Below are 17,274 nucleotides of genomic sequence, written 5' to 3'. Positions count from 1 at the left end.
GTGGAGAGCAGGCTTGGGCTGACATAGAATGCAGCTGTGCTCCCAGGAAAGGCTATCATTCTTATTGTTCTCCACTTTCATGATCAAAAACAATTCAGTTTGGTATGGTGATGATGTTAACTAGACTTATTGTGTTGATCATTTTGCAATACATACAAATATTGAACACCTGAAATTAATATAATGCTATATATCCATTATATCTCAAAAGTTTTTTCTAATAATTAAAAATGATTTAAAAACAAAAAAAATGATAAGAAAGTGAAATGATAAGAAATTCACTTTATCACAAATGATAAGAAAGTGAAACAGCCTGAGTGCTAATGTGGAAACAGTTTTGGTTGTTCGGACAGAAGACCAAACCAGCCCCAACACTCCCTTAAACCCAAGCTTAATCCAGAGCAAGACCCTTACTCTCTTCAATTCTATGAAAGCTGAGAGGGGAGGAAGCTGAAGAGGAAAAGTCTGAAGCTAGCAGAGGTTGGTTCGTGAGCTTTAAGGAAAGAAGCAGCCTCCATAACATCAAAGTGCAAGGTGAAGCAGGAAACACTGATGTGAAAGGTGCAGCAAGTTCTCCAGAATATCTAGCTAAGATAAGAATGAAGGTGGCTATACAGCAAATTATCAAACAGATTTTCAATGTAGATGAAGCAGCCTTCTATTGGAAGCAGTTGCCATCTAGGACTTCATAGCTAGAGAGGAGAAGTCAATGGCTGGCTTCAAAGCTTCAAAGCACAGGTTGACTCTCCTCATAGGGGTGAATGCAGCTGGTGACTTGGAGTTGAAGCCAATGTTTACCATTCCGAAAATCCCAAGGTGCTTAAGAACTATGCTAAATCTACTCTGTCTGTGCTCTATAAATGGAACAATAAAGTCTGGATGACAGCACATCTATTTGCCATGTGGTTTACAGATTTTAAGCCCACTATGAGATCTGCTGCTCAGGAAAAAAAAAAAAAATAAGATTTAATTCAGGAAAAAAGAAAAGATTCTATTAAAAATATTACTGCTCACTGACTGACAATGCACCTGGTCACCCAAGAGCTCTGACAGAGAGAGTACAACCAAATTAATATTGTTTTCATGTCTTCTAACACAAGATTCATTCTGCAGCCCATGGATCATGGAGCAAATCTGTATTTTAAGTCTTATTATGTAGGATACATTGTGTAAGGCTACAACTGCTACAGACAGTGATTCTTCTGATAGACAAAGTACATTACAAACGTTCTGGGGGCAGCCCCCATGGCGCAGTGGTTTAGCACCACCTGCAGCCTGGGGTGTGATCCTGGAGACCAGGGATCGAGTCCCATGTCAGGCTCCCTGCATGGAGCCTGCTTCTCTCTCTGCCTGTGTCTCTGCCTCTCTCTCTCTCTCTCTCTCTCTCTCTCTCTGTGTGTGTGTGTGTGTGTGTATGAATAAATAAATAAAATCTTAAAAAAAAAACTTCTGGGAAGGACTCACTATTCTAGATGCCATGAAGAATGTTCGTGATTCAAGGAAAGAGGTCAAAACATCAACCTTCACAGGAGTTTGGAAGAAATTGATTCCAACCCTCCTCCTTGAGGGATTCAACACTTCAGTGGAGGAAGTAACTGAATGTGTTGTAGAAATAGCAAGAGAACTAGAATTAGAAGTAGAGCCTAAAGATGTGACTGAATTGCTGGCATCTCATGAGAAAACTTGAACGGATGAGGAGCTGCCTCTTATGAATGAACAAAGAAAATGGTTTCTTGAGATGGAATCTACTCTTGAAGATGCTATAGTGTTGAAATAACAATAAAGGACTTAGAATGTTTCACAAACTTAGTTGATAAAGCAGTGGCAGGATTTGAGAAGCCTGATACCAATTTTGAAAGTAGTTCTATTATGAGGTAAAGTGCTATCACCATCCCCCATTACAGAGAAATCACTCATGAAAGCAAAAGTCAATTGATGCGCAAATTGCATTTTTGTCTTACTTTAAGAAATGGCCAGCCTTCGATGACCATCACCCTGCCAAGCCAGCAGCCATCAACATCAAGACAAGGCCTTCCACCAGCAAAAAGATTAGGACTCGCTGTAAGCTCAGATAATGGTTAGTATTTTTTCACAATAAAGTATATTTTTTAAGATTTTATTTATTCTTGAGAGATGCAGAGAGAGAGAGAGAGAGAGAGGCAGAGACCCAGGTAGAGGGTCCATGCAGGCTCCATGCAGGGAGCCCCATGTGGGACTCGATCCCGGGACTCCAGAATCACATCCTGGGCTGAAGGCAGCACTAAACTGCCCACAATAAAGTATTTTTAAATTAAGATATGTACTTTGCTTTTTAGATATAATGCTACTACACACTTAATAGTCTATACTATAGTGTAAACATAACCCTTTTTATGTACTGGGAAAAATTCTTTTGACACGCTTTTTTGCAATATTCCATTTATTGCAATGATCTGGAGCCAAACCTGCAATATCTCTGAACTATGACTGTACATATATTTCCTAGCTCTATCTGCTGAAAGGGTCTAAGAAGCACTAACACCACAGTAGCAAAGAGCACACCCTGTGCCCAGATCTTAGCTTCTAATACTAAGTTTCTCAAATAAAAAGAACAAAGGTTTCTTGGAAAAATGGCTAGTTCTAAGATGGGATGAAAAACAGAGAAGGGGAGTCAGAAACATCTTATAATGCCAGAAAGTAAAGATGTGCTCAAAACCAAAAATGAAAGAGTTTATCAAAGGACATAAGAGCCAAATGAAAGAATACTCAAGAGCCAAAATCAGAATGTGAACAACAAAATAAATAGTGTCATATTGCATTATAACCCAAAGTATAAGATAGTTATGAGTTCATGCTGACATAAACAATTGGATAAGTAAATAAGGGAGGGGGGAGAATAAATTTCCTGTACAAAAAAATTCTAAGCAATTTATGTAAATATCTCCCCCTTCCAAGATGTAGACCACAACTTCTCCATCCTTTAAGTTTGGGTTGTGCTTAGTGACTTGCTTCCAGAGAGCAAAACACGGAAAAAAGTAACCTGATAAACATGAGCTCAGCCAGCTGATGAAGGTTAAAAGGTTAACCCAACAGTGATGAGTCATATTAATAGCATGTACCCTTGACATGTTGAGAACACTTCACCTGTGTCCTGCCTTCTAAAAATCCATAGCCCCAATCTAATCATGAGAAAAATATTAGGCAATCCAAAATTTTAAAAAAAACTCTTACAAATTTCCTGACCATTACTCCCCAAAACCGTCAAGTTCATTAAAACCCAGGAAAATGTGAGGAACTGTCATAGTCCAAAGGAGCTAAGGAGACATGATGACTAGATGTGATGTGGTATCCTGAATGGGATCCTGGAAGAGAAAGAAGAAATCAGGAACAACCAACAAAATTGAAATAAAGTATAGAATTTAGTTAATCATAATAGATCAGTAAGTATTCATCAGTAGATGTTCAAAATAGACCAATAGGTGTTCATCAGCTGTGAGAACTGCATCATAGTGACATAAAACATTACCACAGGGGAAACTGGATGCTAGGGGTATGGTAACCCCTGTTCTACATTTATACCCTTTCTTTAAAGCTATTCCCAACTTTAAAGGCATTTAAGAAAATGAATTCAAAACTGGAAATAAAATATTTCTGTATCCTCTTGCTAAGCTGTGTCATCCCTCATTAGCAAGTCTCCCGTATATACACACACCATCCTTGGTGGTTTACATACATCATCTTACTTAGTCTCATAACAATCATAAGAGCCAAGTATTATTCTCACATTTTATAGATGGAGAAATATAGATTATATAAAGTACCTAGGAGTCATGCAGCTAGGAAGTGGGAGAGGTGGAATTCACACCCATATTTTCCTGCTTCCAGAGCATATACACCATTCTGACTCCATAATACAATTCCCAAAACTTCTAAAATATCACGAGCAGAAAAAGGCAAAAAAACTTGTTTTGATTCTACAATCCTCAAGAAGTAGCATCAATATTATGACCCGCAAGAGACAAAGAATCAGCTTTGGCGATGCCTTAGCCAAGTTATATTTGGCTCTATTTACCAGAAACCAGAATCGCCCCTAACCTGAATCTCCTGTGGCTCCCTCTACCCTCTAGGTAGACATCAACATTAAAGGACAACAGCAATCAGAGGCCCCGAAGACACAGAGGCACTCTCAAATTGGGTAATATGAGGAGAGTTCAATAAAGGAATTATTTGCATAGGTGTGGGCTGGATATAGAGAAACAAAGAGGAATTGTGGGATATCCCTGAGGTAGCAACCTTAGAGCTGCTATCAGCCCCCAGGCTGAAGCGACCAGACAGCAGAGAAGCTGCTAGAGCCTGAGATAAAAAGCCAGATGAAGAAGGCCATCTGACGGGAGCTACAGACCTCACAGGGAGGGAACCAACCTTACTTTTCTCCCACCTATATTCCCCACACCAGCCAAACCCACTCAGAAGCCAATGGGCAAAGGAGACTAAAGACGAAGCAAATATGGTTCTGCCTGCTGGAGCTCATGGAATGACAAACAAAAGGGAAGAATGGATCTGGAGGGGCAAACAGGAGCTCTTCAACACAGCAGGGAACCTGGTTAGCTGTTCTACCTCCAAATAGCTCCAAAGACTCTGAGCAAGCTCGACCTAGCAAGGTCCACTCTCATTGCTGCCATTTGAGAGTTAGAGGCTGTCTCTATTTAGACTCCCAAAACAGATCACCTCTCTCATCCCCCTGGTGGACACACAAAAATGCTGTTTTAAATATACAATACTTTCTCCCCTTTGTTTCGAATTCAAGCAAATTTTAAAAGACTGAAGTTTGATCACTGAATTGTTTAAATGCAGCATATACAGGTGTCTACTCCAACAGAAGGTTTAGCATTGAAGGGAGCTGATAAGAGACAGTGCTGCTTATCTGATAACTCCCAAGAGCAACAATCGTAATTGTATGGAATCACTTGTACTTTCAATGTTTTTGTAGGGAGAATGAAGAGCAGTCATGCCTGGAGTCCTTGAAGGTTTAGCTCCGTTTACCAGTCTGCTATGTGGACTTCATACAATTCTTTTTTTTTTTTTTTTTTTAAATATCTGAAATCAAGAACTCCATGGATGAGTTTATTTTTTTCTCTTTTTTTTTTAATTGGAGTTCAATTTGCCAACATATAACACCCAGTGTTCATCCCATCAAGTGCCCTCCTCAGTGTCCATCACCCAGTTACCCTATCCCCCCCACCCCCGCCCACCTCCCCTTCCACTACCCTTTGTTCATTTCCCAGAATTAGGAGTCTCATGATTTGTCTCCCTTTCTAATTTTTCCCCACTCGTTTTCCCTCCTTTCCCTTATAATCCCTTTCACCATTTGCTTTGACGTGGATGGAACTGGAGGGTGTTATGCCGAGTGAAGTAAGTCAATCAGAGAAGGACAATCATCATTTGGTTTCACTTCCTACAATTCCAACTTAGGTTTGTTTAGCCACCAACCTGAAAATGTCCTTGCTTGCCTAACTCCTGCAGGATCATTACTTAATGACTGCAGGGGGCACCATTTCCCTAGAACAAAAAGTGAACTGACAGTGAACCGAGTGGTCCAGAGTGGTGGCCCTGACCCTAAGGAAGTCATACTTACCACTACCTGGAAGCAGCATGACCCCTCAGTCTTAATAATTAAATAAGTGTTCTTTTAAAGTTACTTAAGAGAAAGTGCCCATAGAAGTTACTGTAAAGGCATTTCTTTTAAAGTACCCAAACAGAAAGGGGGACCTCAAGAAAAGGATCCAAATAACTAAGCAGCCCCAGGTTGTCTGTAAAAATGATGATCTGTAGCCTCCTCTTCAATAGAATCAAAAGCTTTCAAAGAATAATGCCCAAGATCTTAACATTCTGGCAAACAACCTTGTAATAATGTTATACACCATAACATTATTAAAACACCCTAAGCTAAACTTTGATATTCATATTGATCATCATGGCTTTAAATCTAATAAAGAATCAGATCTATTTTTCCCAGCATGAATATATTCAAGGATGAATCTCAAGTGAAAAAGATGTGCGTGGTACAACCACTTATAAGTGGGCTAAGAGACCAAGGAATGAACTGAGATTGAGTTTCAATCTCTACATAAAGACATTAATTCATTATATCTTTTCCAATAACTCTATAAGACAGATCTTTGCAGATGAGGAAACTGAGCATAGAAAGCATAGTTAAATTGCTGAAGATCATGCAGATATAAAAGGACAAACTAGTGTTCACATGGCAAGCCGTTGCTAATACACCAGATTTCCCTCAGAGGCCATATTGTACCAAGCTTTGTATGGGAGCATACGATATCATTTTTTATTCTACGTTAAACAAGCAAGCAAAAAATTTGCATTATTCTATCAAACAGCCACTGTTGACATTTAACTCTCACAATACCCAAAGTCTTCTACACATGATCCTATATAAAATAATTCTTTCAGGATTTTGTGTTGACAGAAGTTCATGTTTAAGAAATGCCATGTTGGGGGGATCCCTGGGTGGCGCAGTGGTTTGGCGCCTGCCTTTCGCCCAGGGCGCGATCCTGGAGACCCGGGATCGCATCCCACATCGGGCTCCCGGTGCATGGAGCCTGCTTCTCCCTCTGCCTGTGTCTCTGACTCTCTCTCTCTCTCTCTCTCTCTCTCTCTGTGTGACTATCATAAATAAATAAAAATTAAAAAAAAAAGAAATGGCATATTCTCCCCTTTCCTCATAACAAGAATTTTGCATTCCATCCTAGTGCACCTCCCAGTCTTGACTGCCAGGAAAGCCAGCATCAAAATTAAGACTCCATCACAATAGCTCAATTAGGTTTGTTATAAAGAATTTGCTTTTTCCTTCTTTTTATGGTCTTGAGTGTTCATTATATGAATTTATTGCATGCTTAATGAAAATTCAGGCAAAACAAATTAACACATCTTTTGTATATATGCATCTATATTCCAGGAAATATGATTTCATCCATGATATATCTAAATCCATGAAATATGAATCCATAATATTGAGGAAATTTCTTAGAGGATCAAATGTTTGTTTTTTTAAATAAGCATCTTTTTCTTAAGCTGAGCTATGACTCATAATGTTTGTGAGCTTAGATTCACTCTCTAAAAAACAATAGCACTAGAATCTATTATTAGATATTAGCCCTATTTGTTTCAGAAGAAACGTTTCCTAGCATGCCCATCATTAGGTGATAATAAGACCCAAATAATAATAATGGCATTAAAAATTTATTTGGTTATATAGCAAGTGTCCCTCTAAGTGAAGAGAAAGGTCTCACATTTCGAAACCACTCTGTTGCAGTTCAGCAGGTGAATTAAATATTTAGTGGGCTGCTTAATATTTCATTATAGACAAATCATAGTGGGTTTTACCCACTTCGGTACAAAAGCAGTGATCAAATACCACAGGTATATATAAATTTAGTTCATAAATCATTTCTAAAGGCATTTGGCCAGTAGTACACATGTAAGGATGCTTGAAGGACCATACCACCAGGTCTTCATAGAGCAATTACAGCCTTTTGTTTGTGGCCTATTTTGCAATCCTCTCGAGAGAAGCGACCTGAGGACAGGGAGACTTCACTTCTGCTCCATATGTTTCTGAAATCAAGAGAAACCATGTTCACTGCTTCTGTTATAAAGGAAGTCAGTACTTCAGCCAAAATATTCTGGCTCCCTCGCTACAAAATAGCTCTCCCCTTTGCCTTCACTGAACATATATTGCTAAAATCTATTTGGAAATGAAAGGAAGATAATTCTCCAAGGATCCATGGGATTGTATTGCCTCTGGCTCTTCTCACTTCCTTTCCCACATGGTGCATTTGTCGGCTCTGAATACCTCTCGTGATGGTAATTGGCAGTTTACCCCATTAATGTTCCCCTTATATTGAAAGTGTTTCCCTCATTACCAGCTATTTCTTATTCTGTCCCTAATAATGGGGAAGAATAATCCATCTCTACCCGAGTTACAGTGACTCAGGGAGGTTTTCAAGGAATTGCTTATTAAACAATTATTAACTGTTCGGAAACCACACATGCATTTGTGTTATTGTAACAGCCACTCATTTTGATACAAGCAGCTCACTAAATATGCATAAGCCATTTTGCTACAATAACAGTTTAACCACCGAGTCTACATTATGCAACCAAAATGAAATAATGCTCTGGTTTAAGATACTATCATTTCCTTCTCTGAAGTCTCCTCTTAGTGCTAGCCCTCCAGATCACAGCATGTGCTGAAAATTACTGCCTTCATTTTAGCCATTCAAAGCTGTACAATCACATCCCAGCCCTCAGACACAACTCCACTCACTGCCTTGCCAATTGCATTACAATACTATTCAAACCATCCTCCCAGCTTTCAAAATGCTCTCTTAGACTTGTTAGAGCCCTTTAATGGGCCCTTCCTTTGCTTTCCTGCCATTTTTCTTCTCCTAATGTACATGTTAACCAGAGAATACTGAAACAGGGAACAGAAGGAGGAAGAACAAACTGCGTGAACCTTTCTGAACAGGTGGTCTTAACTACTTCCAGCTGAGATCAAAAGACACCATCCTTAGAGCTCAGGACAAAGCAAACTAACCCTATCATCTCTCTTTCTTAAAACGGGTTATATCCCAAAAGTGTCCATCCAGTGCGATCTCAAATGATTCTGGATACAATCAGGTCTACAGAATGGAAATTACATTTGGGGAAGGTCCTCAGTTTTCCCCATCTCTAAAATGAGAAATCCGAACAGAAAAAAAAAAGGTCAAGGTTTATTTTAGTTCTAAAGTTACATATGCCTGTTTCTCCAGTGGTCAAGGTAGATGGAGCTACAAGTTACATCACTTGACAGAATAAATGTCTCTGCCTTCCAAGTCACAAATTATACTGGGGGCAGAGATATCCAAACCATCAAGATTTAGGACTGTTCCTAAAATGGACATACAGAGAGGATAAGGGAAAACCAGAAGAAAACATTGCAGGTCTACCTGGGAAAGACAGGAAAAGCTTCATGAATGAGGTGGCTCTGCATGTGTTTGAGAGGATGAGTAGGAGAGCATCTAGTAGACACACAGGGTGAGCTCGCGATAAGCCCAGGGAACTGCATAGGCCATAATAGTGAAAGTCTTCAAGATCCTAGGGTACTCTGAGCACTACAAAACTTTTGTGCTGAGAAGCAAGAAAATTCAGGAGAAGAAAATCTGAAAAGTCGCTCTCTCTGGCTCCCTCTTTCTCTCTCCCTCTCTCAATATCCCCTTCTTGGTATCTTTCTCCCCCTCTCTGTCTTCTTTCTCTTGTATCTCTCATATAGCTCCTATAGACTCTTAATAGCACTATTCAAACGTTAAGACAGAAAACATGAGAAAACTATGAAAATCTATACAAATCTTTCTCTTTTTGAAAACAGCTCATCTCACAAATACTTTACTTCCAAAATACAACCGTTTCAGCAGGTTCAGTACAAGCTGTACAATCTACCACTCTAAAGAGATTCACTTAGCTGTGTGATTAAGAGATGAAAAAACACCCATTCCCCCCTTGATTAGTTTTACAGTGCCCTATTCTGAGCTGGCAGTGACAAGTCATACAATATTGCACCCCACTTTGTGGAGAAGACCCCACAAAAAAATCACCTACTGATAGATACGGCATATAAGCCACAGAGAGGTGAAATAAACCATGCAATAGTGGATACAGACTTCAAAACCAGGCAGTCTCACCCAAGGTCTTACGCTTAATATGTTTACCTCAATAAAGAAGGAGGTAGTCACACACACACACACACACACACACACACACACACACACATTTATTGTAAAAATATTTGAAACTGATGCAAATATGATGGCTGGGTAAAATTCTGGTGGCCCAGGAGTGGAAAATATTTCTAAGTATATACTACATAAAAGATTATAGTACATAATGTATTATAAGAAATTATGTGGGAGGGACGCCTGGGTGGCTCAGGGGTTGAGCGTCTGCCTTTGGCTCAGGGTATGATCTCAGTCCATGGATTGAGTCCTGCATTAGGCTCCCTGTGAGGAGCCTGCTTCTCCCCCTGCCTATGTCTCTGCCTCTCTCTCTGTGTCTCTCATGAATAAATAAATAAAATCTTTAAAAAAGGAAAGAAATGATGTGGGATTTTAGATACAAACAGATCAGGGTTTCCTTAAATCATGGAATATAAAATTGTCTTTTCAAATAAAATCAAATTTCCATAGACTACCACTCATCAGAATATTTTTCATTCCACTCAGAGTGGATGCATATGTAAAAAGAAACTCCATATGTTTTAAAAGGCTTTCTTCCTGCAAACACTATTTTAAAGTAATATTTGCATAGTTATTTTATTTGCACAATGACTCAATAATGTCCATGTTATTAAGAGCAGAAGTAAAATCAAAGTGACCCACCTTGGGATCTAGAAGAGTGGAGACACCCTTGTATGCATAGAGATAAACAGCAATGAGTCTTTAAGAACAACTTAGTTGGGGAAGATAGTAAAAACTTATGTTGATCCCATTGAAAAGGCAATACTCCAATCTCTGGAAATTCTATATTTCTTTTAAAGTAACACTAATCCAGGAGAAGTACTCCACAATGACCAAAATAGTATATGTAACATATAAATAAAGATGTACTGGAGCGCCTAGGTGCTGAGTCAGTTAAGCATCTGCCTTTGGCTCGGGTCATGATCTCTGGATTCTGGGATAAACCCTGCATCAGGCTCCCTGCTCAGTGGAGGGCCTGCTTCTCCCTCTTCCCCTCTGCTCGTGCTCTCTCAAATAAATAAATAAAATCTTTAAAAAGAAAACGACGTGACTGGATATCTATGTGGGATATGTGTGTATGTGTGCACATGTGTGAATGCACACACACACACATGAGTAGTCACACTTTTAGCAAGTAAAAAGTGACTTTGAACTCTGAAAAATCAAATGCTGATTGGCTGCAAAGGAGGTAATGACTTACAATACATCTCAACTGACCTGAATTAAATTATAGACTTGCTTGGAACACAGGTCAGTGAATTTGAAGGTGAAATTGGGTTGCAAAAAAAGCAATCTATGGAAACTATTGATTAACAAGTAAGGGATTTTTTTTTGTCACTGAAATAAAATAAACAGGCTCTGTTTAATGGTTCCAGCTGTTCAGAAGAAACATTTCTAACATTTGTGAAACTTAAAATTATTTTTTCAATCTTCTAAAACACTTCCAAAAGGTATTCTGTACTACAAAATTGGACTATTACAGCATAGGTCAGTAATGACATTATAGTAAAATCCCAGAGCCAGCCTCTGTCTCCCTTGCTATATGAAAATAAATTATTTTTCTTATTCATCTAACAAATACGTGTTGAGCACTATCCTATATAGTAAGTTTAGATGGAACTTATTGCTTCTGGTCAGTAAAGAAGAGTAGGAAAAGGAGTTCTTCCATCAATAAAAATTAAGCTTTAAAAAGAAAATCTTTATACAAACCCAAAAATCTACAGATTCCTGTTGAAAGCAGCTACATAAAAGTATAACAAGGAAGATGTTCAAACTGACAAGTGAATCCCTCGATAGGGCCTAAAGGAAGTTGGGAAATGAATATAGACGATAAAACCAAGAAGAAAACATTACTAACTACTTCTATTATCTATCTGACCAACGTTTACAGGAATTTGAGTTTTCAAAGGAAACTGGCTAGATAAACTGTAAACAAATGATCACTCCTTTTACATAAATCCACAGAGAGTGGCCATAGTTATTGTGGCCTTGGTCAGTGTTGATTTCACAAGAGAGTAAAAATGTGTAGCCAACCGGTTTGGCAAGTGTTGCTTTGGTTTTGGTTTGGTACAGTGCTGATATGTCAGTGGCTCTCAACCTGTTATAATGCCACATCCCCAAGAGCTCTGTTGGAAATGTGTGTAGACATGATGGAAGGTAGCACGTAGAAGACAGGGAAGAAGGCAAAGACACTAACTGTCCTAAAACAACTGCTGTTAACAACCACATTAAAGAATTCTGGTGTATTTCCCTACCCACAAAATCCCCTCCCTTTGGAGGCCAATCGTTGGGAGTCTAAAGCAACCACTATAACTTTGCAACCTTGGAAAGAGACCCAAAAACTGAATGCAAAGCTTTCAAGGAATTGTTCCCAACTGGTTAGTGCCAGTCAGGGCTAGTCCACAATCAAAAGCAACACAGGCATATAATAATGTGTAAATAGGTGTTACTAAATAGTCAAGATTGGAGGAATCCAGCCTCCAAATCCTGTTCTAATAAGAGAGGGAAGAGAGTCAAACTGAAGAAAGTTATATGGAGTAAACATAATTTTAGAGCTCAGGGCACTCTCACACAATAGGCATCCTTGAGTCTCAGGTAGGTCCAAGAAATGACATTACAAATAGGAAATGGTCATAGAGGAGAGTATAGGAGAAAGAGAAAACAAACTTAACAGAATGCATAATTTTGCTAGATTCTCCTCTTACAATTTTAGTAATGATAGCCCTTTAAATTCTCTGGAAATCATTCTACACACCAGTTTTTGCAAGGTGGTGGCTCATCTTGTATATAATCACCTCCAAACAAAAGTCAGATATATTAAATGGCCAAACATAAAATTCAGCAGCCCGTTTGATACAGGCATGCAAAATACCCCATGTAAAATCCAGTTATAAATAACTATAAGTGTTTGCATATGGTAGAGAACCCTTGGAAATGTCATTTGCTTTGTAAGAAGGTGTAAGCTTTTGAAACTTGAGCATCACTTGATATCAGGCTAAATGTTTGGTTCGAATGAAAAGACTGAAAGGAAGGATGAATAAAAAGCAAATATAATACATTCCCCTAAAGGTTCAGAAAAATGGAAGTGCCAACACTCAATAAAAATGATTAAAATGTGTGCAGAGCTGTATTGCTTTCCATCTGACCAGTCTCAAAAAGATCGTGAACAGTCATTATGTGTAATCAATGGACTATTCATCTGCAACACATGAACAAGTCCATTTTAAATAAGCCCGACTCCATAGTCTTTACCCTGATGTTTCATCTGCACTAGTGAGACATCACTGGGCAGATGTCTGCTCTGAGTTTGCTCATTCTGATGAAGTTGCCTGTGAAAAGACTTATGTCCTCTCCAATTGTTTTTAAGTCCATTAATTCAAAATGCAGAGAGGCTATATAATGAATTTGTGTGCTTTAGTGACTTGTGGCCTTGAAAGAGCTAGAGAAGTGGTCCTTTAAATCTTTCCCTTGACTTGGGGGTGAAAAGGAGTGATGAGTATCTAAACCAACTCATGGAGACTGGAATGATTTCCCAGAAAGAAAATTTCTCACCCTCTCTCAAACTGTTCCACTATCTGAAGGTTAGTGATACACAGGAATACTACTCTCTTGTTCATCAAAGTCTCTTGAGTGAACAAAATTTGACTTTTACCAAAGATGTCCCAGACACTTCATTTATTACTAATTACACTTTCTTTCCTTTTTAAGAAAGACTAATGAATCTTCACTTCTCTTTTTTTGCAGGTCAACAAATATTTTAATATTTTGGGTAGTCAAACTGACAATGTTTTGTCCTGCCAAACAGTTCCAAAATTTAACTAAGCGTTCTTCATAAATGACCCAGATACATAAACAGAGCAAATTCTGTTTATAATTTTAAATTGCTATCTAAAGAAGCCTAACATTAAAAATGGAAGCTCTTCAAAGAGAAGGACAAGGTCCTGACATGACAATTTTATCCAGTCTCGATAAAATTTATATTGTGACATGTCTGTAACTTCATAAAGAATCCCTTTCCAAACCTAAACAAATATTGACTTCAGAAGAATTCAAGAATCCCAGAACTGATTGGAAGCACAAAGCTTAAAATACTGAGAAATATTTCAATTTTATCATTGACTAATTAATCACTGAACAGCTTGAATTAGAGTTTATAATTAAATGTTTTCCTCCTGCTACCTATAGGTAATAGTCAACTCTTACAATCCATTCTTTTAAAGATTTTATTTATTTATCTATGATGGACAGAGAGAGAGAGAGAGAGAGAGAGAGAGGGGCAGAGACACAGGCAGAGGGAGAAGCAGGCTCCATGCAGGGAGCCCGACGTGGGACTCAATCCCGGGACTCCAGGATCGCACCCTGGGCCAACAAAGGCAGGCGCTAAACCGCTGAGCCACCCAGGGATCCCTTGCAATCCATTTTAAAAAGATTTCAGTGGGAGTTTAGTAAACTAGACCAGTTTCCAAGCAGTACCACTGAGAGCTGTGTGAATTAGATAGCCATAGCCATCTAGTCTATTGTTGAAGTTTCACAGTTCCCAGCAGGAATTCACATCGTGTCAAAATTTACTAACCTTCATAGGAAGAAACTACTAAAGTCATGGGAAAACAAAAGGAAAAGTGCCCTCATACACCAGCTCGTGCCACTTCTCAGGTCAAGCCAACGTCTATACCAAGTTACCTAACAATCAGCCTGCCATGTTCCATAGAGCTCCTTTAACTTTTCTCCCTCATAGAGGCTATTGGGTGGCTAAGTCATTTGAGTGTCTGACTCTTGGTTTCTTTTTTTTTTTAATTTTATTATTTATTCATGAGAGACACAGGGGGAGAGAGAGGCAGAGACACAGGCAGAGGGAGAAGCAGGCTCCACGCAGGGAGCTGGACGTGGGACTCGATCCTGGGTCTGTAGGATCATGCCCTGGGCCGAAGGCAGCACTAAACCACTGAGCTACCAGGGCTGCCCTGACTCTTGATTTCAATTCAAGTTATGATCTCAGGGTAATGAGATCAAGGCCATTGTCAGGCTCCAGGAGAGGCATAGGGTCAGCTGGGGATTCTCTCTCTCCTGCTCCCTCTGGCTTTTACCCCCCACTCTCTCTTTCTCAAATAAATAAACAAATCTTAAAAAAAAAAAAACTTTTATCCCTCATAAATGATACTTCCTGACTTATCTTTTAGTATGGTTGGACATGTCATGCTATGGATTCCTAAGGTCCTGCTGCAACTACCATAAATTAAATAAATAAATAAATAAATAAATAAATTTCAAAAATCATATTTTAAAAGACATCAAAAAGATGTGGGAATAACGAAGGCTAAATGGACTAAAATCACACAAAGGCAAGAACACTTTTTAGGTGTGAAGAGGGTAAATGAAGGTAAGATATTATGTCTGTGTGTACTCAATATGTAAATGAGACTGATAATCAATAAGAAAATAAAAATAAAAGCAAATTCACATATAGTTCAGCTATTAGAGATAGCATACAAGAGCTTTAAAAAAAAATATGTTATAAAAAATATTTCAAGATAGACTCTAGTGTCCTGGATGCATACTGAAATCTCCAAGATAACCACTAAAAGTCATCTAACTATACATAACTATAAAGACTGGACAAGAAAAAAGAAAATAAAATACTTGTTTAATCCACAAAAAGGCAGGATAAAGAGGACAACAAGTAGAAAATGAGGAGCAAATGTTACACATAAACTCACTTCAGCCATCAATTATATCACACATAAATGGATGAATAATCAAAAGACAAAAACTGTCAATATGTGTAAAAATAACAGCAAATACATGTTGGTTGTTAAGCAGGATAACAATTCCCATAAAGATGTCCCTGTCCTACTCCCAGAAGCTGTGAATATGTTACTTTATATGGCAAAGGGACTCTGCAGATATGATTAAATTAAGGATCTTAAAACAGGAAGATTATCTTGGATTGTCCAGGTGGCCCAACGTAATCACAAGTGTCTTCATAAATGAAAGAAGGATTGAGGAAAGTTAGCATCATGAGTCACCAGCATGAGAAAAAATGGACCGGCAACTGCTGGTCATGAATATGGAAGGGGATCATGAGCTAAGACACATGGACAGTCTCTAGATGCTAGAAAAGGCAGGAAAATGGATTTTCCCATTAGGAATCCATTAGGAATGCAGGCCTGCCAAAGCTTTGATTTTAGACCAGTGAGACCCATGTTGGTTATCTAAACTCCAGAACTATAAAAAATACAGATTTTTTTACTGTTTTAAATCAACAAGTTATGGTAATTTGTTACAGCAGCAATAGAAAATAAATACAACTAGTTGTAAGAGAAACATCTTAAATATAAGGATATAGGTAAGTCAGAGGTAAAGAATGGTAAAAGATATATCAAGAATATAAAACCAAAGAAGGTAAGTGTGGCTAAATTAATACTAGACCACACACACACACACACACACACACACACACACACGTGTTTATTATGTACATTTATGCTTAACACAGAAAGAAAGGAAGGAAGGAAGGGAGGGAGGGAGGGAGGGAGGGAGGGAGGGAGGGAGGGGAAAGATAAATCCACTATTATTATTAGAGATTTTAATAACCTTCCATTAAGAATGGAAAGAATAGCAGACAAAAAAAAAATTAGTAACAGTAATAAAGAAAATATGAACAATAGAGTGAATTAAACTGATTTAATGAAAAGTATATAGAACAATTCCCAATAACTGGCAGGATATACATACTTTTGAACTACATATAGGGCATTTTCAAAGTAGATCATAAAGCCAAAAAAAAAAAAATCTCAAGGGAATGAATCATACAGACAATGTGCTCTGATCCCAGGGGAATGAATTTAGAAATAAAAAGAAGAAAAATAACTAGAAAAGTCCATCAACTGTTTGAAAGTACAATCCTAAACAAGAAAAGGAAGAAGTTATAAAATATTTTAAGTGAATAAAATTGAAAATGTAACTTATCAAAACTTGCACAATGCAGCTAAAGCAGTGCTTAGAGGGAAATTTAGCTACATGCAGAGTATTAGAAATGTATAGAGGTAAAAAATCAATGTTTCTGTCTCAAGAAAACAACAAAACATTAAAATTGAACAAAGTATAAGAAAGGAAATAAGAGAGATAAGGTAAAAATTAATGAAGAAATCAAATATACAGAACTCAATAGAGGGAAAAAGCTGCTTCTTTTAAAAGATATACAAAATTAGGGCAGCCTGGGTGGCTCAGCGGTTTAGCGCCACCTTCAGCCCAGGGCCTGATCCTGGGGACCCAGGATCGAGTCCCACGTCGGGCTCCCTGCATGGAGCCTGCTTCTTCCTCTGCCTGTGTCTCTGCCTCTCTCTCTCTTTCTCTGTCTCACATGAATAAATTTTTAAAAAGATATACAAAATTAATATACACTTAGCCAACTGATCAAGAGAAAAAAACAAAAATACAAATGCATATATCAGTAATTAATAAGGGGGCATCACTACAGACAAAAAGATAATAAGAGAGTGTTATGACC

The 17,274-nt window shown here is 38.3% G+C and overlaps 1 protein-coding gene across 2 annotated transcripts in view; it reads right to left on the bottom strand.

Moving 5' to 3' along the window:
* THSD7B (thrombospondin type 1 domain containing 7B) overlaps window positions 1–17,274 on the bottom strand; it is an 861,577-nt gene that overhangs the window by 813,641 nt on the left and 30,662 nt on the right. Inside the window, exon 1 of one of the 2 annotated variants that reach the window (XM_072757642.1) lies at window positions 7,502–7,611. The exons of the other annotated variant lie outside the window; for it this stretch is intronic. The gene's annotated coding sequence lies outside the window, so the exon portion shown is untranslated. Of the gene's footprint in view, window positions 1–7,501; window positions 7,612–17,274 lie in introns of those variants that run through there. 2 annotated transcript variants of the gene reach the window in all.

The sequence above is a fragment of the Vulpes vulpes genome, chromosome 5 (genome assembly GCF_048418805.1).
Source record: "Vulpes vulpes isolate BD-2025 chromosome 5, VulVul3, whole genome shotgun sequence".
NCBI lineage: Eukaryota > Metazoa > Chordata > Mammalia > Carnivora > Canidae > Vulpes > Vulpes vulpes.
This window is presented reverse-complemented; position numbering and strand designations above follow the sequence as displayed.